Genomic DNA, 23658 nt, shown 5'->3' on the forward strand with positions numbered 1-23658 from the left:
TGAGCCCAAACTCTTGAGACGGCAAGGATTCCCACGCTGGGGTCCACAGCCCCCCTCAGATAATGGTAGGGTCCTTGACATAAAAAGTGATTCGGAATTCCTGCTTTAGAGTTTAGAATAGGGGCAAACTTATCTAAACATACAAAGTTATTATGGACACGACAGAGTGGATACATGATATTTCCCTCAGCCAGGGCAATAAGATTTAGTGAAAGAAATCTGGGAGGAGACGAGAAGGAGCAAATCTTTGGAATCCATTGATAGAGGGAAGTCAAGGCTCAGGCAGTGATTTCATGACAGAAATCAATGGATTTCCGGATATTAAGAAATTTGTTAATGGTGCAGGAAATAGTGAGGCAAAAGGTAAGCCATAATGGAGAAAGGGGAAGGGGGGTCAAGTAACTTGCTCTTGCTTACATTGTATATTCATGCTTTTATGTAGAAGTACAGTATATAACATGCAACACAGTGGGATTCAAGGAAATAATCAAAAACTTAACCCTTAAGTTTAGTCCACAGCACAACTAAATGATAACAGCAACAGAACAGAAATGATAATAGCAACAACAGAAAATGAACTGCTGTTGATGCAGGTCTGTCTCCGTCAGAAATAGGCATCGTGGTTTCAAGCTCTCAATGGTCAAAAATGGAAGCTTGTGGCTTTTCCTTCTTGGCCTGGTGTGTAGTTCAAAATTTTTTTCTAATGGAGACAAAAATAAATAGATTTTCTCCACAGTTTAAATTATCCACTCCACTAATAGGAAGGTTTGCTCTCTTTAAGGTCAGCAAAACAATGCCCTGGAATAGGAGCCACTGGGAACTGGAGAGTCAATCCTCCTTCATAACAGCAGACTTCCATAGCTTTTTATCCTTTCCTTAAGAGGCGGACGATCCCATCAGAATAAAGGAAGGAAGTCTGACGCAGGGTCTCAACCAAACTGTCGACTTACTTGCCTCCACAGGGGCTGTTTGACCCACTGAGTTTTCCCAGCAACCTGGTTTTTGTTCCAGATTCCATCATGTGTGATCTTTGTCGTCGTCACCCTGAAGGCTTGACTTTGCAGCCACAACATTGAGACTACCCAGCTCTCCCCAGGAAAAGAGGGACTTTTAAAGTCACTGTTGTAGGGTACAAGGTGAGGCAGTACACCATGAAATAATGGCCTGCTTTGGGTGAAGCTGGGCAAGAAACGAGCTTTGGGGTGAGCAACTTCGATCTTCTCCAAAATTACGTGACAGATTCTGATAGAAACCCAAAGAGGGCAAAGCTGGCTTAAGCTAACAAACATTGCATCTCAAAAAGAGAATATCCAGATATAACAGATTCCACTATTACTATGGAATGTAATACAACTGACAGCACATCAGAGAAATCACCGAACTAATTGTACCCATGTTGAGGAGGAAATGACTATCGAGTAAGCAAGACTTGAACTTACTAAATATTTAATGATAAGGTGATAATTACACATCAAGCATACTACAATCCTGATTTCATAGTTAGGACTGTAGTAAGCCTGTTGAGTAATTTAATCAAAATCAAATATATTGTAAATTGGTTAAAATACATTGTGTAAATGCCATTCTAAACTGTAGTTCAAATATATTTTAACCTTTATAATGGAATTGCCAAACCAGAGGTCATGGGTTAAGGGTGAAGGGGGAAAAGTTAAAAGGGAACATTAGGGGGGGGTCTTCTTCACGCAGAGAGTGGTAGGAGTGTGGAATGAGCTGCCAGATGAAGTGGTGAATGTGGGCTCACTTTTGACATTTAAGAAAAACCTGGACAGGTATATGGATGAGAGGGGTTTGGAGGGATATGGCCCAGGTGCAGGTCAGTGGGACTAGGCAGAAAAATGGTTTGGCACAGCCAAGAAGGGCCAAAAGGCCTGTTTCTGTGCTGTTATGTTCTATGGTTCCATGGTACTAATTATGGAACCATGCAACTACACTAACACAACAACTAATACTGCACATAAACATGATTGTTCATCTGGTTAAGAGAAATAACTACATTTTAAGGGAAGTAAAAAAAAGTTCAGAAATTTTGGAATTGTTGGTTCAATTGTTTATTTTGATCTCTTTTCCTCCCTTCTGCTGAAAATCCATCTAAAATAACTGCATGAATTCTAAAACTCAAGGTGATCATTATGCACAAGTTTATTATATTGGAGTACCTGTAGATAGAAGGACACATATCCCCAATGAAGGACAAGATACAGGGACACTACAAACCTCCAGTTGTTTCACCTTGTAATAAGCTGCTACTTGACGATTCTGAAATCCTGATGGCTCAGCATCTGAACCACAAGACGTTTGCTACACTCCCTTCCAACCCACAGAGGCCCTGGCTCCCGTGCTCCCTTCCAGCTCACCAGGGTCCCAGATCTCTCACTCCAACCAAACTGAAAATGGACCCTTTTCCCAACCTCCCCATTAAATTTAACAGAATCATGGAAAAATTACAATACTTTGTACAAACTTTTTTTTTAAAAAAGTGAAAGAGTGTGTAGATATTATATCAGAATAACATCCAATTTCCCATAAAACCTGCTAGCCCAGCACTAAAGTTCCAAGTATGCCGGATTATCGAGGCTCCGTATAACATTTATTTTGCAGTATTGAGGGGAAAATAAAAACAGTGGCAGGAACAACTAAAACTTCCGTATTTATCAAGGTTTCATGGCAGATAGCCCTGTCAAAAAGCTTGTAACTACTATTTGCAGAAATATTTCATGCTATTATGAGCATTATTCAAACAACTCAATAATCCCTGCCCCAAAACTAACTTGAGGAGACCCTGTAAATGGAAACTAATGAATTTCCTATCCCAGCCAGTGGTTGCTCTTAGCTGCATGGATGCACGGCCGGGTAGTAACTGAAATGCTCCCACGCACATAGCCTCTGGAATCGGACTCAGCTAGAAAAAATTTACAAAACAGAAACATGAAAGATTTTCTTTGTTCTACTGTATTTGATTATATCCTTCAACTAATAAACAAAAAAAGTAAGTGATTTTTCAATTTTCATTCTAAGTAGTCATAGTATTCATATTACAAAAAAAAATCTTAAGTGCCACGCAGTTTTTAGGCTGCGTAAAAATTTTCTGCTTGGAGCACTAGGTGGCCTGCAGGGCCGCAAAAAAGAAAAAAAAAATTAGTGGGGACGTTGATCCTGGAACCTCTTCTCGAGCGTCACCAAAAGAACAAATATTAAATCCAGAATTTTAATTGAAAGTTAAACAATACCCAGCCAAAACTAATCACTAAATTACAAATAACTGTAGAAAGTGCAAAGAGTTATGTAGTTGAGAAATCTCGCAACAATAAATCAGTCTGGCTCTTTCACACTCCATCCAATTTTCTCTTCCAACAAAATTGATTGGATCGGATATAGCACAGGGTAAAGAAAACAGGTCATCAATTCACTGTGGTCTACTGGGCACTAAAATTAGGACTTCTGCTCCCCAGGTCTCAAGCTGAGGCTACAAAACCACTAAACATTGGTCAGACTGCGTCTTTAATAATCAGCCACCCGCCTGGTGAAAATAGTAATTGGTAAAAATGTTGAAGGGGTTCTTCAGTTCTCTGAAAACATGAATGTAAATGTCAGCAAAATACTGGATGATAAACACAGATACATGCATACACACTCAATGCCCAATTTATTTGGTACATCTGGTCACTAACGCAAATATCTAATCAGCCAATCACGTGGCAGCAACGCAATGCATAAAAGCATGCAGACACATTCAAGAGGTTCAGTTGTTGTTCAGACCAAACATCAGAACGGGGAAGAAACGTGATCTAAGTGACTTTGACCGTGGAATGGTTGTTGGTACCAGAGTATCTCAGAAACCGCCGATCTCCAGGGATTGTCATGCACAGCAATCTCTAGAGTTTACAGAGAATGGTGCGGATAAACAAAACGCGTCCAACGAACAGCATTTCTGTGCGTGAAAATGCCTTATTAATGAGAGCAGTCAGAGGAGAATAACCAGACCGGTTCAACCCAGCAGAAAAGTGATGGTAACTCAGATAACCACAAGTTACAGCAGTGGTGTGCAGAAGAGCATCTCTGAATGAACAACAGGTTGAACCTTGAGGTGGTTGGGCTCCAGAAGCAAAAGACCACAAACATAGCTGTACCTAATAAAGTGGCCACTGAGTGGTAGCTCGCTGTGCATTTCCCTCCTTTCATAGTCTTCAGCTTCCTTCTCCCCTTCTCCAGTTCATGCAGTGCACCGGTGTGTTACTGTGCACAGTCCCTAGTTGCTACTCCACAATCAGATCTAATCACCTCTATGCCCACCTGTGGTGAACTATGTGCCTGTCGGGACATGCCCCCTGCTGACTGCTCCTGCGACTCCTCCCACAGGCCCCTGTATAAAGGCGATCGAGGTCTGATCCTCTGCCTCATTCTCCAGGATGTAGTATAATGGTCACTCACTGCTGGTTCCTTCTTCAGTCAATAAAAGCCGATATCTCGCCTTACGTCTCAGAGTGAGTTATTGATGGTGCATCAATTTTATTGACTGGAAGTTTTAAAACATGGAAACAGTTTTACGTCCAGAAAGGTTGGATTTGGACCCTCAAGACCCTGAAGCAGCTCTTGCTTTTGAACTCTGGCTTGCATGCTTCCAATCATACTTGGCGGAGCTTCGTGCGACTGACCCTGCCGTTATGTACAGAATTCTCCTCTCGAGGGTCACCTCAAAAGTTTATTCCATTATCCGGGACCTGCCGCCCTACGAAGGGGCACTGGACGCCCTCAAAAGACAGTACCTGCGGCTGGTGAACACCGTCTACGCAAGACATCGTTTAGCTACCCGGCGACAGCGGCCTGGAGAATCGAGCGCCGAGTTTCTCCGAGCACTACAGACACTCATCCGAACTTGTGACTGCAAGACGCTCACGGCAGAACAACATGCGGAGCTGCTAGTACGAGACGCCTTTGTGACGGGACTGAGGTCAGTGTACATGCACCAGCGACTGCTGGAACACTCCGATCTTACCTTACGCTCGGCAATCGAGACGGCCAACGCTCTGGAAGCTGCGCTGCACTACGCCGATGCTGTCCAGTTGCACGATTCCCCACCGGTTCCGTGGACGCCTCAGACCCCGCCACCGCCAGCTCCCGCGAGCGAATTCGCCGCTGCCAGTCGAGATTCCACGAGCTCCCCGAACCCGACCACGGTGGTGGCCCGTCAGAAGCCTGTGCTTTGTTATTTCTGTGGACTTAAAAAGCACTCCCAAAAACGCTGTACAGCGCGAGAAGCGACCTGCTCTAGCTGCGGAAAGCGGGGCCATTTCGCCAAGGTCTGTAAGTCTAAACTGCGAGCGGAGTGCAGCGCTGCGGGTGAGACGTGGGGGCCGCCATCTTGCATGCCCGGATGTGGGCGGCCATCTTTGTCGGCGTCAGCACGCCCCACCCCCGACCCTCCGATGCTTACCGGGTATCCCAACGGCTCATCTCTGGCCACTGTAACCCTCGACCAAAGCGCCCCACACCAGCTTGCAAGGTCCATGATGGACATCCGGGTGGAGGGGCACAGGACTAGATGCCTGTTTGACACGGGCAGCACTAAGAGTTTCATTCACCCAGACACAGTGCAACACTGCGGACTTGCAACACGGCCAGTAAGTAGGAGGATCAATTTGGCTTCTGGGTCGCATTCCACAGACATCCTGGCGGGTTGTGTAGCGACACTGGTGGTGCAAGGCACAGAATATCTGAACTTTGCGCTACTGGTCATGCCTCAACTGTGCGCACCTGTGCTATTGGGGCTGGACTTCCAGAGCCATCTCGAAAGTGTGACTATGGCATATGACGGGCCCCTCCCACCACTCACTGTCCGGAATCCTCAGTTCTGTGGGACTTCATCACTACTGACCACACACACACAGCGACACACACATCCCATCCAGCAGGACAGCTGCGCTACCAACACCACTTGCAGTCTCTCCACTCTCCAGGTCCCTCCCCCACCGCTGTTCGCCAACCTGACCCCGACTGTAAACCAGTGGCGACTAAAAGCAGGAGGTACAGTGCGGGGGACAGGGCCTTCATTCAGTCAGAGGTGCAGCGGCTGCTCAGGGAGGGGATCATTGAGCCAAGCACAAGCCCTTGGAGGGCCCAGGTGGTCGGATGGTGGCCCCCCCCCCCCACAAACTCCTATTCTCTTTTCCCAGGAAGTCTGTCACTGGGACCACTCTACCGGTTTGGCTGACGTCCCCGGGGCCAGTGCTGCTCCGGAAACATGTGAGGAGCAATAAATACTCCCCGCAGGTCGAGAGGGTTCACCTTCTGCGTGCGAACCCCCAGTATGCTTACGTGGTCTTACCTGATGGGCGAGAGGACACGGTCTCCAACCGCGACCTGGCACCCGCAGGTGCAGCAGACCACTACCCCGAACACTCCCCGGTAACTATGAACCCTGTACCCGAGGTGACACCGTGCTCACCAGGCCCTACATGGACTCCTCATGACACTTATATACCAGGTGCCTTGCACATGCATGAGCTGGAACCAGCACAACCTCCGTCTCCTGTGCAATCACCAATGTTGCCGGCATCGGTGCAATCACAGTCAGTGCTACGTAGATCGCAGCGACAGATTCGACCACCTGATAGACTTGACCTGTAAGAAACTTCGCCACATGGGGACTCTTTCAAACAAAGGGGGGGTGAATGTGGTGAACTATGTGCCTGTCTGGACACGCCCCCTTCTGACTGCTCCTGTGGCTCCTCCCACATGCCCCTGTATAAAGGCGATCGAGGTCTGATCCTCTGCCTCATTCTCCAGGATGTAGTATGATGGTCACTCACTGCTGGTTCCTTCTTCAGTCAATAAAAGCCGATATCTCGCCTTACGTCTCAGAGTGAGTTATTGATGGTGCATCACCACCTTCACCTGCTCAATTTAAATCAGTTATTATACTGGATCATTGCGTCATGTATGTTATTTCCTCCTATCCCACTTTACTCATCTTTTTTTCTGTTCCAAATCTCTTTTCTATTTTAAGGACCAGCACCTTTTTGAAAGCCCTTCATTTTACATCCTTAACATTACAGTCAAATCATGAGGGAGAATATCTGAATGTAAGAATTAAGAACAGCATCATGGCTGATCTCATTGTATCTGCTCCAGTTTGTCTACTGCCACAGCAGATGTGATTTCTCTGGCCCTTCACTCTGCTCTGGATCATCTGAACAACAGGAACTCATATGTCAGGCTGCTGTTCACCAACTACAACTTGGAGTCCAACAGAATCATCCCATCCAAACTCATCATCAAGCTTCAAGACCTGGGCCTCTGTACCTCCCTCTGTAACTGGATACTCGACTTCCTCATCGGCAGACCTCAATCACTGACGATTGGTAACCTGTCCTCCTCGCTGATTACCAACAAAGACACTTCAAAGCTCCCTGCTCTACTCTCTATGCCCACATCGCGTGGCTAAGCGCAGCTCTAATGCCATCTTCCTATTTGCCAGTGACACTGTGCTGTTGGACGAATCATGAGTTAGCTTGCTGGAGCGAGTTAGGGCACCTGGTTGAGCGGAGTCGCAACAAAAAACTCTCGCTCAACATCAGCAAAACTGAGGAAATGATTAGTGACTTCAGGAAGGGGAAAGAGGAACCAGAAAAAATCCAGAGAGTGGAAGTTCTGTGGGCGCGAGGTCAGAGGACAACACCCAGTCTGAAAGGAAGATGACAATAACTCAAGTAACCACACATTACAACAATGGTGTACAAAAGAGCATCTCTGAATGCACAGCACATTGAGCCTTGAATAGGACAGGCAATAGCAGCAGAAGACCGCAAACATACAGGAGGCGCCTAATAAAATGGCCACTGGGTGTATAACGTATACAGTTCGAGACACAGCTCATTAAGCTGTAATAAGAGAAAAAGGAAACTAAATCTCCTAAATTCAGAGATCTTCTAAGTGTGGAAAGGTCCTCAAACAATGCACCATCCCATTAGCTGAATTTATTTAGATTCAATTCAGCTAGTTTAAGATTCCAGAAAGAGTGCAATCGTTATCAAGTGTATTAAACTACTGTTAATTTTTATCATCCGTAAACCCTAAGGGACTTTAAAATAAGATGGTGCTTTTTTATCAAAATGATACACCTATTAGTTGTGGCACTCAAAAATTATTGTGACACTTAAATGTAAGTTGGACATTAATCATCTATCCTTCTTCCAATATATATGAGGAAAATCCTATTGTTCCTCTTGGAATTCTAGGCAAATCCTACAGCTGTAAAGCACCTTTGCCTGGGGCTTGTAAGCAGTTGGGTAGGACAATCAAGAATCCACCCTGGAGACAGGAAATGTGTAATCGATGTTTCCTGAAGCTTTGAAAGTGTCATATGACTGAGTTGGGATTTAATCTGAAAATACTGGGACGAAGCCTGTTGTCGGGTGGTTGGGAGCTCCCAAGATACCCATGAATGATTGCAAAGTGTGCAGCAACACATTCAGAACTTTGCCAGTAGCTCAGTGAGGGAGCACAGGACACGCCAGGGTCAGGTGCATCTGACCTAGCACACCTGTAACCTCAACACCAAATTCAGAAGCACTCCACAACGCACACAGCTGACGGGATTAATAGTCGATACATCTGGAGCAATCATGCCCATCTGAAATGGACACCTGATCTTCAAAGGTTTAATAGAGCTTTTTGGTTATTTTCAAATACCTGTGTAACATGTTATAAATAAACTTACTAAGTTTCCCCATCCTACCCGCGATAATTTTAGTTTCTTTTATTTTACTTAAATCAGGTTTGTCTGTTTTCAGATGTCTCTGATAAAATTACCAGAGCCATTGAAAAAAAGCAAAACAGGCCTATGGCAAAACCAGTCATTAAAGGCCGGCAGAGTAATGTTGGGGATAGGGTCACAGGATGTGATGTGGAGAGCTATGCTCAACTTCCTTTCACTGAACCAAGACTTCAGGTCAATGGGAGCAACTTGATCCTCAAAGAACGATGCAGCCACAAGTCCAGCACGAGACGGATCACGTGTGACCCAAATCACCAAAGCAAAGATGACATATGTGGGTAAACGGGACTAATATAGATGAGCACAGGGCGGTACAGTGGTGTATAAGCCCTATTCTGGTAGTGTAGCAGTTAGTACCACACTTTACAACGTCAGCAATCACCGAGTCTGTAAGGAGTTTGCATGCTCTCCCCCGATGCCGTGGGTTTCCTCTGCGTGCTACAGCTTCCTCCCACGTTCTGAAGATGTACAGATTAGGGTTAGTGAGCTTTGCGTGTGATACGTTGGTGCTGGAAGCACAGCAACACCTGCAGGCTTCCCCCAGCACAATCTTCAGACTGTGTTGGTCGCTGATGCAAAATGGTGCACTTCAATGTGCGTTTGACAAATAAAGCTCATCTATACTATGGGCAGCATACACATGGTGGGCTGAAGGGCCTTTTTCTGTGGTGTATGACTCAGAATCCGATTTATTATCACTGAGAAATGTTGTGAAATCTGTTCTGTGGCAGCAATATAGTGCAAGAATAAAAAATAATAAGTTATGATTAAAAAAAATAAACAGTGCAAAAGAGGAATAGCGAAGTAGTGTACATAGGCTCATCGATTCTATGATTTTATGATATGCTTGTTAGGTGTTGTTGAGATGGTAGTCTTCTCATTATATTAAAGCAACTGGAACATGGGCCTCCAGTGTCTGTTTTAGCCACCTCAGCCACTGGAGCCAAGAAGATGGCAGGTGGGTATTATCATGCCAAGACTAGGAAACTTGGTGTATATTGTGTAACCGGACACAATAGATATTGTAGATGCTGGAAATCTTGAACAGCGTACACAGAATGATGGAGAAACTCAGCAGGCATCTTAGTTTTAGTTTCTTCTCCTTCTTTCCAGTCCTGATGAAGGATCTTGGTCCGAAAAGTTGACTGTTTATTTCCCTCCACATACAGTATGGCACCTGACCTCTAGCACCTTCTGTGTGATTGAACAAGCAGGTCTAGAAGTCCTCTTTCCTCTGTCACACCTCAGGATTTTCTGATGCTTATTTCCCTTTATGTTTCAGTTTTTAATAAAAATTCCAAGATCAAGCTCTCAAATACACAATCCTTGTCCAGTCACTGGGTAACCCATCTCATTTGGCCAGTGTTCTAACCGTTTCTTCCCACACTGTGCCAGAGGACACTGGGGCAACATCACATTGCCTTAAGGCACAAACTTCTGGACATTAGCTCAGGTGAGCAAAGTTGCATTTACTGCTAATGCTAAACTAAGATCCTCAAAAAATAATATGCATTTCACCATGTCCTTGTTGAAAAGAGCATTTAGGACATTCCTCCTTCTTAGGCAGTACCTTAAGGTCAAGGAAGATTTACACCTAGCCCAGATTTGAAGGTTCTGAGGTGGCTAATGGGGCTACTGCAAGAACCACAGAACATTCCCCAGATGGGGCAGACTGCAACAGACAAGGCAGGCAGGTGGGTAGTTTTATGAGGTTCTTCTGCTGTCTACAGCAGGTGCACGCATGTGCCCTAAATTCATGGCGTTGTGTATTTTTAATGCCAACCAAATGCTCCTTCTCTATTTTCAGCTGTCATGGGCCAGAGAGTCCCAGGACAATAAGAATGTTGCATATCTTCAAGGAAACTCAGCACATGGATATTTCTCTGTATCTGTGAAGACTGAAGTGTGAAAGTGTGCATAGTCTTGGATCTGAAATTTTAAATCCACCTCTCTGCCCACAGGTGCTGCATATAGTGAGCGTTTCCAACAGTTGCTGTTTTTATTTCAGATTTCCAGTATCTACAGTTCTTTTCCCCTTTTTCCTCAGCCTGCCTGATAACCTTATCCCATGACATAGCTTGAAATAGTGCATCTGATTTGGCAGTCTGGTGTCAGGCACACAAACAATGCAACTTACACACAGATACCAGAACCAGTGTTGTTTCCAATGGGATCTCACCTAACTTCAAGCATCCCCCCAAACACCTTACTGGACAGCAGCCAGAAAAGAACAGCAGTCCTCAAAACACATCCTTTACACAGTACAGTACATATTCTAGCTGGTGTGGAAGATACCGAAAATGAAAGGCAGAGGTTGGCAGCTCCCACACCCACTCAAGGAGAAGTGTATTCCTGGTCTTCAACAGTTTGATCCCTTGAACTACTGAAAGTTATCGTAGCATTGGAGGCAATCCAAAAGTGATTAACAAGTTTAGTTCCTGGGACGAGAGAATCATCCCATGAAGAGACGTGTACTATTTGTTTAGAATGAAGAGCGGTGACCTTATGGAAATAACAGAGATCCTGAAGAGACACAAGAAGGCAGAGGCAGATGCTGAGCCGTTTTTCACTATTGGGAAAGCTTCAAACAAGGGAACATAGTCACAAATGGCTGGTCATTCAAAACAAAGATACATGGAAATATCTGGCATTCTCCATCTCAGAGTTATGACGACTAGATCTATTTAATGTAGAGGTAGATAGATTCTTGAAAGTTGGGGGAATTGAGGGTTATGGCAAACTGGCACAGAAGAGGAGTTGGGACCATCATGCATGATGTGAAGCCATGATCACATTGAATGGGAATATCGGCTTATTAATGTCATATGTACTGACAGACAGTGAAAAGCTATTTTGCATGTCATCTACAGTGTACATTACACAATTTTACACTGAGGTACTAAAAGTACTGTGCAGGCAGACCATAAAGTAGAAGGCCATAGCAAGGTAGATTAGGAGGTCAAGAGTCCACCTTGTTATATAAGATGTCCATTCAGTGGTCTAAAAAGTGAGACAGACACTGTTTTTAGCCCAGTGGTCAGGCTCGAGAGGACAGTAGCCTATTCCTGCTCCTGCTTTCTGTCCTTGTGGAATATTAGACACTTGCCAGAAGGTCTGGTGCATCAGATGTGCAAGGAAAACAGCCAGGCTGTCGCAGAAAAGAAACTTCAGGAATAACCTCCTCCAGGAGTGAGACTCCTTGCACAACAGAGCAACATCAAAAGCTAATTAATTTCCCTCACAACATATGTTAAGCATATGTCAATCCTTGCACGAAACATTTTTATCTGCTCATGGTGCCACTCAAATGGAGAGAGACATTTTAGAAAGTATTTGTTGAGCTGTGGTCAATTCACTCATGTTTTACGTTCACTACAGGTGAATCTACACAGCAGGATTCAAGGGAATTTCAGACATTATCTAGCCTTTCTTGGCTAATTATTGGTACATTATACTAGTCTTCAGAATGACTTGGCTTGCACTAGAACTGTTATTTTGCAGATTAAATCAGTCTCTCTATTAGGAAATCTCTTACACCCCAGGTGGCTATTGATTACATCCGCCATAGGTGAGATTGTGGATACTGGGCAGGGGCAGGGGCGTCACTCGTGTACCGCTTTCCTCCTGCATTCTTTCTGCCACTCCTCTCCAGGCTCCACCATGGCCCTCGGGTTCTGGGACACCTTGCTTCCCCTCCTCTGGCACCTGCTGCTGCCGTCGGTTTGCAAGATTGTGCAGCTTCGGTAAAGAGGTTTACACATCATGCTGAAACCAAGTGTTTTCTGCCCATATCCCAGTACCTGCTTGGCTCTCATTGTATCTGCTCAGCTGCTCAAAGTTCAAGTAAGTTTTACTATCAAAGTACATAATGTCACCATATACAACCCTGAGGTTCATTTTCTTGTGGGCATACTCAAGAAATCTATGAAAATATTAACTATTAACTATATCAGAATCAATGAAAGACCACCCAAGAAGCTACTGTATAGAGAATTACCAGTATATATAACTCTGGGCACACTGTGCCAGCCACCAAACACCAAATCACCTACTTAACACAGAGAATACAGATGCTGGAACATAGAGCAACAATCTCCACACTCCAGCATCCACAATCTCTTGTGTCTCCATCATACGGTTCTACCGTGAAGTCTCCATCATACGGTTCTACCGTGAAGACTTACCTCTCTCATTTGGATGGGTACATGGATTGGAGGGGTATGGAGAGCTATTCAGGAACTAAGCAGATTAATAGATTGGCACAGACTAGAGGGGCCAAAGGGCCTGTTTCTATGTCTCTTTGACAGGCAGTGTCGAAGAGGGCTGGTCCCTACCCCAGCCCTGCTCCAAAGATGTTGCTCAAACCACAAGGCTCCTCCAGTGGACTGTTTATTGCTACCCATTTACCTTCACCCTTGCTTTAACTCTTCCCAGACTTTACCACTCACGTACAAGCTAGTGGCTAATTAACCCTACCAGTCAGATTTCTTAAAAATGTTGGAGGAAACCGAGCAAACAGGGAAATACACACAGTCACAGGGAGAATGTGAAAAGTCCATGAATAGTGGCAGAGGTGAGGATTGAACCCTAGTTACTGGAGCTAGAGGTAGCATCTCCATCTACCGTGCTCCTGCTGCCTCAAGTGGAAGAGTGCAAACAGCCAGGGGAGAGGAACTGGTGAAGGAAACTAGATCAGGCAAGGAGCTTTTCCTTATAGGGGCAGAATCAGGCCATTCCTTCATGGCTCTCAATCTCATTCTCCTGCCTTCTCCCCATAACTTTTGATCCGCTTATGAATCAAGAACCTATCACCTCTACTCTAAATATAGCCAAACCATCTGGAATGTGGTTGAAATAAACAAAAAAGGAATAAAAAAGATTGTAGATTTATGACTAGAAGGTGATACTAAGTTGATAATTGCAAACTTCTCATGATTCAATAAAGGCCTTCAAGGAAGGAAACCTGCCAGCCTTATCTAGTCTTTATCTCCAAACGCGCCAATGAGGTTGACTCTTAACCAACACTTAAGTGGTCCAGCAAGCCATTCAGTTCAGAGATCCCATTCTATCTGTACCCTTTTAAGATGCTGCTGCAGGCAAGATGGGATAGACATGACAGGAAGAATTTCAACCACTCTCTCAATGTGGTAGTCCAGGTAAACTGACTCAACAACTTTACAAGGATTTTGTATGCAGCTCCAGCACGTCAGAAGCCAGAAAAGCCAAAGCTTCTCATTCTAGTAAGGTGGTTGAAGTAGTTTCTGCACAGGATACATATGAGAGTCTTCCCTGAGGCAGCAGTGGGCAGAAAACTAGGAGGCAGGACAGAGATCTGCTGCACACGCACAAAGTACTAGCAGAATTCTGCAGAACAAGCAGCATCTCTGAGGATGCGCCCCTTGAGGATTGATGAAGGGTTTTGGCCTGAAACGTTGACTGTTCATTTCCCTCTTAGGATGCTGCCTGACCTGCTTAGTTCCTGTGCATTTTGTGTGTGCTGCTGAAAATTTACATCTGCAGAACTTTATGCTGGTGTGGTCAGAAAGACAATTTTAAAAAAAGAAATTGTGTCAGTGGAAGTTTGACCTCCATAGTGACAACAATCCAAGCAAGTGGGAGCAGCTGAAGATCTTAAGACAACAGAGCAGAAATAGGCAATTTCTTGCAAAATGATACTTTCAATCCTTCCTGCCTATGCCAGTGTATTGAAAGAGTTAATCCACTCCCCTGCAATCCCTTCTAAACATTATTGAGACCATTTCAATCACCTTTCAGAGAGTGCACTGCAATGCCGCATTCAAAGAGAAGGCTCCTCATTTTGCCTTGGGTTCTTCTGCTGATTAGTATAAATTTATTGCCTTCTTGTTACTAACTGTTCAGCCCTTATTCACATCTTGGGCATTGTTATTAAATTTCCTGAGCTGTACCTTCAAGATGCATTGCATTAGCAATGCTACTGCACACTATTGCCGTTATAACTCTCCAGCTGTCTTCCAAGGTTGACGTCAATAATTTGGGACCTACTATTAGATTGATGTTCAAAACTAGTTGTCACCTGCTGCCAATTATTGGAGTCCAGTCTCTGAAAGCATTAAGCCGTTGCATAAATCCACAGAATTAGCAAATTTTCTTTGCAGAATACCTGGCAAGTACATTTGAGAAAACCCATTAACTAAAAGATCTTTAATTAAGCACTTGAAATTAGTGTTTAAAAAAGAATTATTGGCTTTCATTTATATTGTAATTTATTGCTTGAGTTTTGCAGATCTCATGTTTGAAACTAACCTGGTATGGATCGTAGGTGATGCAGGTACCAACTAAGATTTTGTTGTTGTTGTTAAGTCAAGTCCAACTCTTCGTGGCCTCATGGACTATAGGGTCCATAGGGTTTTCATGGCAAAATACAGAAGGCCTTTCTTCCGTGGAGATACTGCTGCTGCCCAGGTTGGATTTGAACTCAGGACCATCTGCCTTGAAGTCCAGTGCTGATCCCACTACACCACCAGCCGGCCCACACCAACTAAGATAGGAACCTACTAATGCAATGACTTCTGATTTTTGTAATCCTTAAGGTGTATGAACTTAGTCAAATAGTAAATATCAGTAAACATAATATTTTTAAAAGAGTGTGATTGGCTAAGTGTGTGGCAACTCAGCTAATAACAAAGTGGCATTGCAACAAGGTGCAGCCACTATGTGAGTGGGCCAGTGCAGGAGTGGGAATCTGAGGCTTTGGCTCAAGAGGCTTCAGCGAGGAAGCACAGGTGACGAGCAGGCAAGGCTTTTGTACAGTAGTTAAATAAAAAGCCACCAAACTTCAACTAATCTAGTTAATGCAGAATCAGGTGATGTGTTGTAGGTGCATAATGCAGGAGCTGGCAGACCCCATCGCGGTTCCTGGTCACCACATCTGCAGCAGGTGTCGGCTGCTCGAGGAACTCAGTTGATGACCTGAGATCTGAGCTTCAAACACTAAAATGCATCAGGGAGGGGAGAGTTACCTGGATCCTCTGTTTCATGGGGCAGTCATACTCATTGGCTTAACTACTTGAGGGACAAGACAGTGTAACTGCAAGTGAGGCAGGTAGGAGGGTCCCAGAGTAGTGCTGGAGGAGCCTCAACCCTTGAACTTGTCCAGCTGTTGCTCCCTGTGTGGATGAAAGTGGGGACAGACTGAACTGTGGCCATGTGGTTCAGGGAACCCATCAAGAGGGGCAAGGAAGAGAAATTTAGTTCTAGTTGTAGATAGTATAATTGGGAAATAGACACAATTCTCTGTTGCAATGATTGAGAGTCCTGAAGACATTAATGTCTGCCTAGTACTCTTTAGGGCATCTCATCTGACCTGCAGAGGAAACAGGAGCGTGGGCAGTGGTGGGGGTGGGTGGGGGGTGGTAATGGGAGGAAGATCCAGTTGTTGTGGTCCACGTGGGTACCAATGACATAGGAAGAACAAGGAAAGAGGGAAAGAGCTCAGGGAATTTGAGCAGCCAGGGACTAAATTAAAATGAAGGATCAAAAATCTAATTATCTCTGGATTGTCACCAGGGCCACGTACAATTTGACACAGGGTTAATAAAATCAGAGTTACTGTAAGTGTGCACTGTGAGAGAACTGGGCTTGAATTCCTGGGGCACTGGGGAAGGAGGGAATTGTTCCGATGGGATGGGCTCCACCTGAACCATGTGATACTAGGTCTTAGCAAATCACATAACTATGATTGTGGACAGGGCTTTAAACAACAGTAGGAGTGGGTTCAATAGCTTAGAAAAGTACAAGTAAAGTAAAAGGGAAGGAGAGTGCAAGAAAGATTACTAAAGTCTCTAGAATAAAGAATAAGACAAAGTTTAAAAAGCTAAGAAGTTAACATCAGGCAACATGGAAACAAATTTGAGAAGAATGGTGAATACAGGATTGAAAATTTTATACATGCATGCATAAAATACACAAAATAAGGTAGATGTGCTTATAGTACAGTTAGAACTTGGCAGGTATGACTGAGTGACTGGCATCATTGAGTCACGGCTGAAAAAGGATCACAGCTGAGAGCTTAACATCTAAGGATATACAGTACATACTATTGAAAAGGCAGGCAGCTGGGCAGAGGAGGTGGGGTGGCTCTCCAGGTATAAAGATTAAATCATAAGACCATAAGACATAGGAGCAGAATTAGGCCATTTGGCCCACTGAGTCTGCTCCACCATTTATTCATGGCTGATTCTATCTTCCCCCCCCCCCCCCCACAGCCCCACTCTCCAGCCTTCTCCTCATGGTCTTTGATAACATGTCCAATCAGGAACCATTCAAACTCTGTCTTGAATACTCCCAATGACCTGGCCTCCACAGCTGCCTGGGGTAATAAATTCCACAAATTCACTACCCTCTAGCTAAAGAAATTTCTCCACATCTCTATCCAGCGGCTGTAACCTCTTATCCTAGACTCCCCCATCATGGGAAACATCCTTTCTATATCTACTTTGTCTAGGCCGTTCAACATTCAAAAAGTTTCAATGAGATCCTCACTCATCCTTCTAAATTGCAGTGATTATAGACCCAGGGCTATCAAACATTCCTCATATGATAACCCTTTCATTCCCAGAAGCATTCTTGTGAATCAAATCCACAGAAAGACGCAACATAGAATCAGAAGATGCAAAATCTTGTGGGTAGAGTTAAGAAACCATAAGAGCAAAGGAAGAGTTATATATAGGCCTCCAAACAGTGGCTTTTAAAAGTTAACAGAAGGCAACTAAAGCAATTAGGACAGAAAAAATTAGATATGAAGGCAAGTTAGCCAATAATATAAAACATGACAGCAAAAGTTTTCAGATACAGTATAAAAAAAGAGGAAAGGCTGGACATCAGACCACTGGAGAGGTAGCAATGGGGGACACACAAACTGCAGATGAATTGAATAAGTATCTTGTGCATGTCTTCACTGTAAAAAGCACCAGCAGTATGTCAGAAATTTGAGACTCAGGGAGCAGAAGTGGATGTAGTCACTATTACTAAGGAAAAAGTGCACGGGAAGCTGAAACATCTGAAGTTAGACAAGTCACATGGATCAGATGAACGAACCGCACAGTTCTGAAAGAGGTAGCTGGAGAGATTGGGAAGGCATTAGTAGTGATCTTTCAAGAATCACTAGAGTCTGGAATGGTTCTGGAGAACTGGAAAATCACAAATGTCACTCCATTTTCAGAAGGGAGTGAGACAAAAGATGGGAAATTATAGTCAGTTACCCTGACTTCAGTGCATTTGGTAAGATGTTAGCGTCCATTATCAAGGATGAAGTTTCAGGGCATTTGGACGCACAGCATAAAATAGGCCAAAATCAACATGGTTTCCTTAAGGGGAAATCTTGTCTGACAAATCTGTTGGAAGTCTTTGAAGAAATAACAGGCAGGATGAACAAAGCTAAACAGAAGCCCTCGAGTCTGCACAACCCAACCAAAATTAATGGGACCTAGCTACGCGTACAGAATGAAATAACTTTAATACTCAATTCCGGAAGCAGAAAGCACTAAATGCAGCAACAACGAAAATGCAGGAGGAATTCATTGGGTTGGGCCGCACTGGTCGAGATGGGGATAGATGGAAAAGGCAAAGAGCTGCGGAAGAAGGAATCGGATAAAATAAGAGAAGGAGGTGTGGAATAAGAGAGAGATGTGCAAATCGTGAGGATGGGTCAGCAGAAGAGAATGAGGGAAAACAAAGGGTTAGGGAAGGAATAAAGAAAAAGAGAGAGATTATGCTTCAAGAAGTTGGGGAAATAAAAGTTGATCATACCAGGTTGAAAACTACCAAGGTGGGGTATGAGGTGCTGCTCCTCCACCCTGCATCTGGGTTCAGTGTGGCAGTCAATGTGAAAAACTTGTCAATGAAGGAACTGAAAGGGTGGACCGGGAGGTTCTTGGCTGCGGCTGCAGACTCATGCTTTATACGTACTGCACAAAGGGACTGGTGTCAGGAGTGTATCCTTTGGAAGAGACATCAGGTCTAGAATGGATCAGCCTGGACCTCCCAGATATCTCAGGCTGCCCGTGCCATGTCTGCTGGCACTTACTGACATCCGAGTTACAAAAGGATTGAAAACAATAAACACTAAAACTGCTGGAAAACAAATAGTATAAAGCTATTCCCGGGATACCACTAAGTGCAGGTAATCAGCAATTTTTATTGCATCCTCTTATCAAGAGCCTTGCGTGGTGACAGACATTTTTTTAAATAAGTGTTTATAAATATGCAGTTATGGCAACCCATGTTGTTTTACTTGAATAGTCCCAAGATGACTCAAGGGAGGTGTGGGCCCATACATCCACTGGCTTGCTTCAATAGCGCAATATAAATGTTGGAATTTCTCCAGCAGTGTACTTACAGGAGGCAACAATGTAACCTATTGTGTCCATGGCAGCCCAAAATAAACCAGATTAATCCAACTTTCCTGTTCTTGGTGCCTCAGTCAGCAAGTTAGCCAAGGCAATGAGCTTTCCATTTTCACCAATACTTCCACTAGTCTTTTCTCTACCCAGTCTGCATTATCTAGAAAACTAACTGCTGCTTCATCCAAGCTTAGGATGTCAGCACACATCACACGCAAGAGGCCGGAGGAACGCAGCAGGTCAGGCAGAATCTATGGAGGGAAATGACTTCATCGGGCCTCCAGGTCAGGGGTTCCCAACCTGGGGTCCATGGACCCCTTGCTTAATGGCATTGGTTCATGGCGTAAAAAATGGTTGGGAACCCCTGCTCAGGAGAACATGTGGTCAAAGAACCAGAGATCATCTGAGATCACAGAAAGGGAGTAGAGAGCAAGAGGATCCCACTAAGCTCCTATCAAAAAGAGCAGGAAAACTTCTTCAGGGTAGGCACACATCGAGGCGACTTCACAGTAGAGCAGGGAAACAGAAACGCAAGAGGTTCAGCAGATGCTGGAATTCTAGAGCAACACAGGCAAAATGCTGGAGGAAAAGTCCTGATGAAGACTCTTGACCTGAACTGCCAATAGTTCATTCCCCCTCCATTGAGGCTTCCTGACCTGCTAAACTCTTCCAGCATTTTGTGCGCGTTGCTCCAGATTTCCAGCTTCTGCAGACAGTCTCTCTCACTCTCTGCGGTGTCCCCATTAAACCACATTGCCTTTTGGCTCAACAAGTCAATGCCAGCTAGTAGGGCAAATCCATTTCCTACTCATTTTCTCTCTAACCTATTCACTTTGCATTTCCATCAATTCTATCCAACTTCTACCACTCACTTACACATGGGGGGGGGGGGGGGCAATTCACAGTGGCCAGATAACTTAGCAACCTGCCACTTTGACATGAGAGGAAACCACCATGCAGTACAAGGAGAAAATGCAAAGCCACGCGAACAGCACCAGAGGTGAATAGAAAACCATGAGATCATAAGACACAGGCCATTTAGCCCATTGAATATGCTCTGCCATTCTGTGCATAATCACAGTTAGTTCAAAGTTCAAAGCAAATTTCTTAAACCTGCATATCAAACAAAACAGCATAATCAAAATACTATTGCACACACAAATATAACGTTCAACCGCAATTATTTGCCCCAAAAAAAATTACAGAAGAACATTCTTATAAGTTTCTTGCTCTTCTGTAATTACATCCTGTTAAGTCAGCATAAATACAACCCAGTTTGCTTCTGGCCATTGGATTACTAAACCATGTCTTATAGGTTTTGACAGCTCCACTTTACACAGACGGCAGTGATTTGAGTTTACAGACTGTGCTCGCAACAAAAATATGCAGACATTGCCAATTTGTTCTTACCAGGGTAAGTATCGCTAGTCTTATCAGATTGTTCTAGACTAAATTAAAGCAAAAGATCTTCAGAAAGAATATTCAAGTAAATTTTAACAATGTGTACTGAGCAGTCAATCGATAAGAGTTTATCGTGCAGCTTTGGCGAAGCACAGCTCTGATGATATTGCAAAAATCACATTTTACGCACTCTGAGCACTGTGTGAGAGAGGGATAAAAAGGCCATTAGGGAAAGTTCATGCACTCATAATGCATTACGCACCCAAGTTGTGACATTTTATCCCATTCACAGTTCACTGACCTCCCATCAGCTTGCAGATAGCGGTAGAATCTGGCCACGTTAGCGCCCGACACAAGCCCTTGCGAGATCGAAACAAAAAGCTGGCAACAGTGAACTGCAATGTGGCTCAGCAAGGGTTCACAAAAGCAAGGACTCCCGCCTGCTTTCTGTAATTAGCAGCCAGATTAGCTTACTGTTCCCTTCAGATGAGAGAGGCAAAGCTCCAACACCACCCCCCCCCCCCCACCACCACATCCAAAATGAGCTTTAAAATCTTACTTTTAGATCTCCCTATCAAGATCCTCCCCATTTTCCGGCTACATTATAAGCAGGAGTAATTTTGTTGATGAATAGGCCCATTAGATGCCAATCTTTTGCTGAGTAAATTGCTTTCCCCTTCAACCATCGACTGAACAATTTTCTGTTGGCTCCTTTTGTTTGGGCGATACGATGTGACTTTTGGTATCTCTATTTCCTGTTTATTTGGATACAGTATTTCCAAGCAAATCTAATCTCCTATTGATGCTATGGGCAACACTATTCCCATTCTCAAACTAAACAAGGTCGGCTTAACACTAAGAACACAGCTTTCAAATAAATCTGCCTTCACTGTATTTTTCTGTTTTGCTGGATAAACATTGCAACTTGCAGTGTGCTGGGGGGGAAATTTTTTAAATCTATCGCCACAGCTTATGTTTACAGCTGTACTCCTTAATACTGCACAGCTAATGTCATCTTTTCCCCGAGCTGAAACAGTGTTTTTCACTTTATGTTATTGGAAAAGCAAAAGAAAAAAATCAGAGGCAGGTGCATTTCAGAGTCCCGAGGCATAAAAACAGAAAATGCTGAAAAAGATTCAAGGTGTTGGGCAGAACCTTGAGGAAAATGAAACAAAGTTAGCATTTTTTTTAAAAAAGTACAGTCCCTTGGAATCAAGGGTGGAGTACTCCCACTCCAACTTCTCACATAACTGAGGAGGGTCCCACAGCCTCTCCACAAAGGTGGAGATTTATGACAGCTTGGGAGGTGACACACAAAGAGTATGGAGATAATTTACAAGGATGTTTCTGGGACTCAAGGACATGTTAAGGTTGAATACATCAGGAATTTATTCCCTTGATTGTAAGAGACTCAGGTGGGGGGGGTGGGGTTGCTGCAGAAGTATTTGATGCTGGTACACAAAATTATGAGGAGTACAGATAGGGTAAATGCAAGCACTGAGGTTGGGTGAGACTAGAACTAGAGATCATAGGTTAAGGGTGAAAGGTGAAGGGGAAACTGAGGGGGAACTTCACTCAGTGTGGTGAGTGTGCAGAATGGGCTGCCAGTGGATGTGGTGACTGCAGATTCAATTACAACATTTAAGAGAAGTTTGGATAAGTACATAGATGGGAGGGATATGGAGGGCCATGGTCCAGGTATGGAGTCAATGGGACTAAGCAGAATAACAGTTCAGTATGGACTAGATGGGCCAAAGGGCCTGATTCTGTGCAGTAGTGTTCTATAACTCTATATCTTGGTGCTTTCTTTGACTCCTTGTTCCCAACGCATTTCCATGTGCTCCGCTTCCACAGTGAGAGGTCTTCGGCTACAGATTCCATTGAGCTGTTTGAGGATCTCATCTATCAAGGAGCTCTGAAAATCTTACTACTTTTCCACTATCCACCTGGTCTTCTCTTCAGAATCAGATCAGTTTTATTATCACTGACATATGTTGTGAAATTTGTTGTTTTGCAGCAGCAATACAGGCAATACAAAACAAATGTATATTAATGTACAAGTTACAATGAGATATATATTCATTAAAAATTAAATAAGTAGTGCAAAAAGGGAGAAAAATAGTATGGTAGTGTTCATAGACCATTCAGAAATTTGTTCCTTAAATGTTGAGCGTGTGTCTTCAGGTTCCTAAACCTCCTCTCTGATGGTGGTAAAGAGAAGGGGACATGTCCTGCGTGTCACAACAGAGTTCAGAAGAGCATTTCTGTTCTTGGGAGTCTGACCAACCATTGACGTGGCCTTGTCAAATTTCTACGTAAATGATGCTTCCTGGCACTTCACTGTGTTATGACAACAGAGCATGGAGAGCAAGGAGTCTTTTCCACCCTTGGCCAAGGACAACTGGTGCTTCTCCCTCTGGGACGCGAGGCAAGGTTTTGTCAGTGTCGGTGAAGATATCCTCTGTAAACTCAGCCATTGCTTCCAGGGATGGAGCAGGTGCACCGATGACAGTGACGTACCGGTTCAGCATGAGAGTCAACCAGGTCATCAGTAGTTCACTCATCCCATGGGGCGGGTGTCATGAGCTCATTCTCAGTAACAAAGCTCACCACATTCCTTTTCCAGTTTACCTTCCCTGACGGAGATCACGCACCTACTGCATTGTTATCAGAGCTGGTCATCTCTTGCTCATGGTGGGTGGTAACATCAGGGTCAAAGTTCATGGAGTACGGGAGTGAAAAGATGTTTGACTTTGTTGTCATTGGGACTGTCCATGACAGACTTGGTGCTTCGGGTCACCATCTTCACTTCAAGGTGGGCTCACACACAGCTGCCTTGTACTCTGCCCCTTCCTCACTAACTCCCCACTCTTCTGATCCCTCACCTTTAATCATTCCCTCTCCTTCAGCGTCTTACATCAAGCCACCTACCACCCTCGCTCAGACCTTTTCAGAAAATCGAAAGAGGGTGATAGACTCAGCCAGCTCCATCGTGGGCTGGCTACCCTTGGAGGGGAGGGCACTAGTGTCCCCTCCATCAAGAATATCTTCAAAACTTAATGCCCCCAAAAGGCAGCGTGC

The 23658-nt window shown here is 44.3% G+C and overlaps 1 protein-coding gene across 8 annotated transcripts in view; it reads right to left on the reverse strand.

Moving 5' to 3' along the window:
• Positions 1 to 23658, reverse strand: part of LOC132391118 (CRACD-like protein) — a 205193-nt gene that overhangs the window by 87236 nt on the left and 94299 nt on the right. Inside the window, exon 1 of one of the 8 annotated variants that reach the window (XM_059963916.1) lies at positions 15080 to 15101. The exons of 6 other annotated variants lie outside the window; for them this stretch is intronic. The gene's annotated coding sequence lies outside the window, so the exon portion shown is untranslated. Of the gene's footprint in view, positions 1 to 5014; positions 5141 to 15079; positions 15102 to 23658 lie in introns of those variants that run through there. One more of the 8 variants, XM_059963915.1, reaches the window with a different exon arrangement.

The sequence above is a fragment of the Hypanus sabinus genome, chromosome 3 (genome assembly GCF_030144855.1).
Source record: "Hypanus sabinus isolate sHypSab1 chromosome 3, sHypSab1.hap1, whole genome shotgun sequence".
NCBI classification, from domain to species: domain Eukaryota; kingdom Metazoa; phylum Chordata; class Chondrichthyes; order Myliobatiformes; family Dasyatidae; genus Hypanus; species Hypanus sabinus.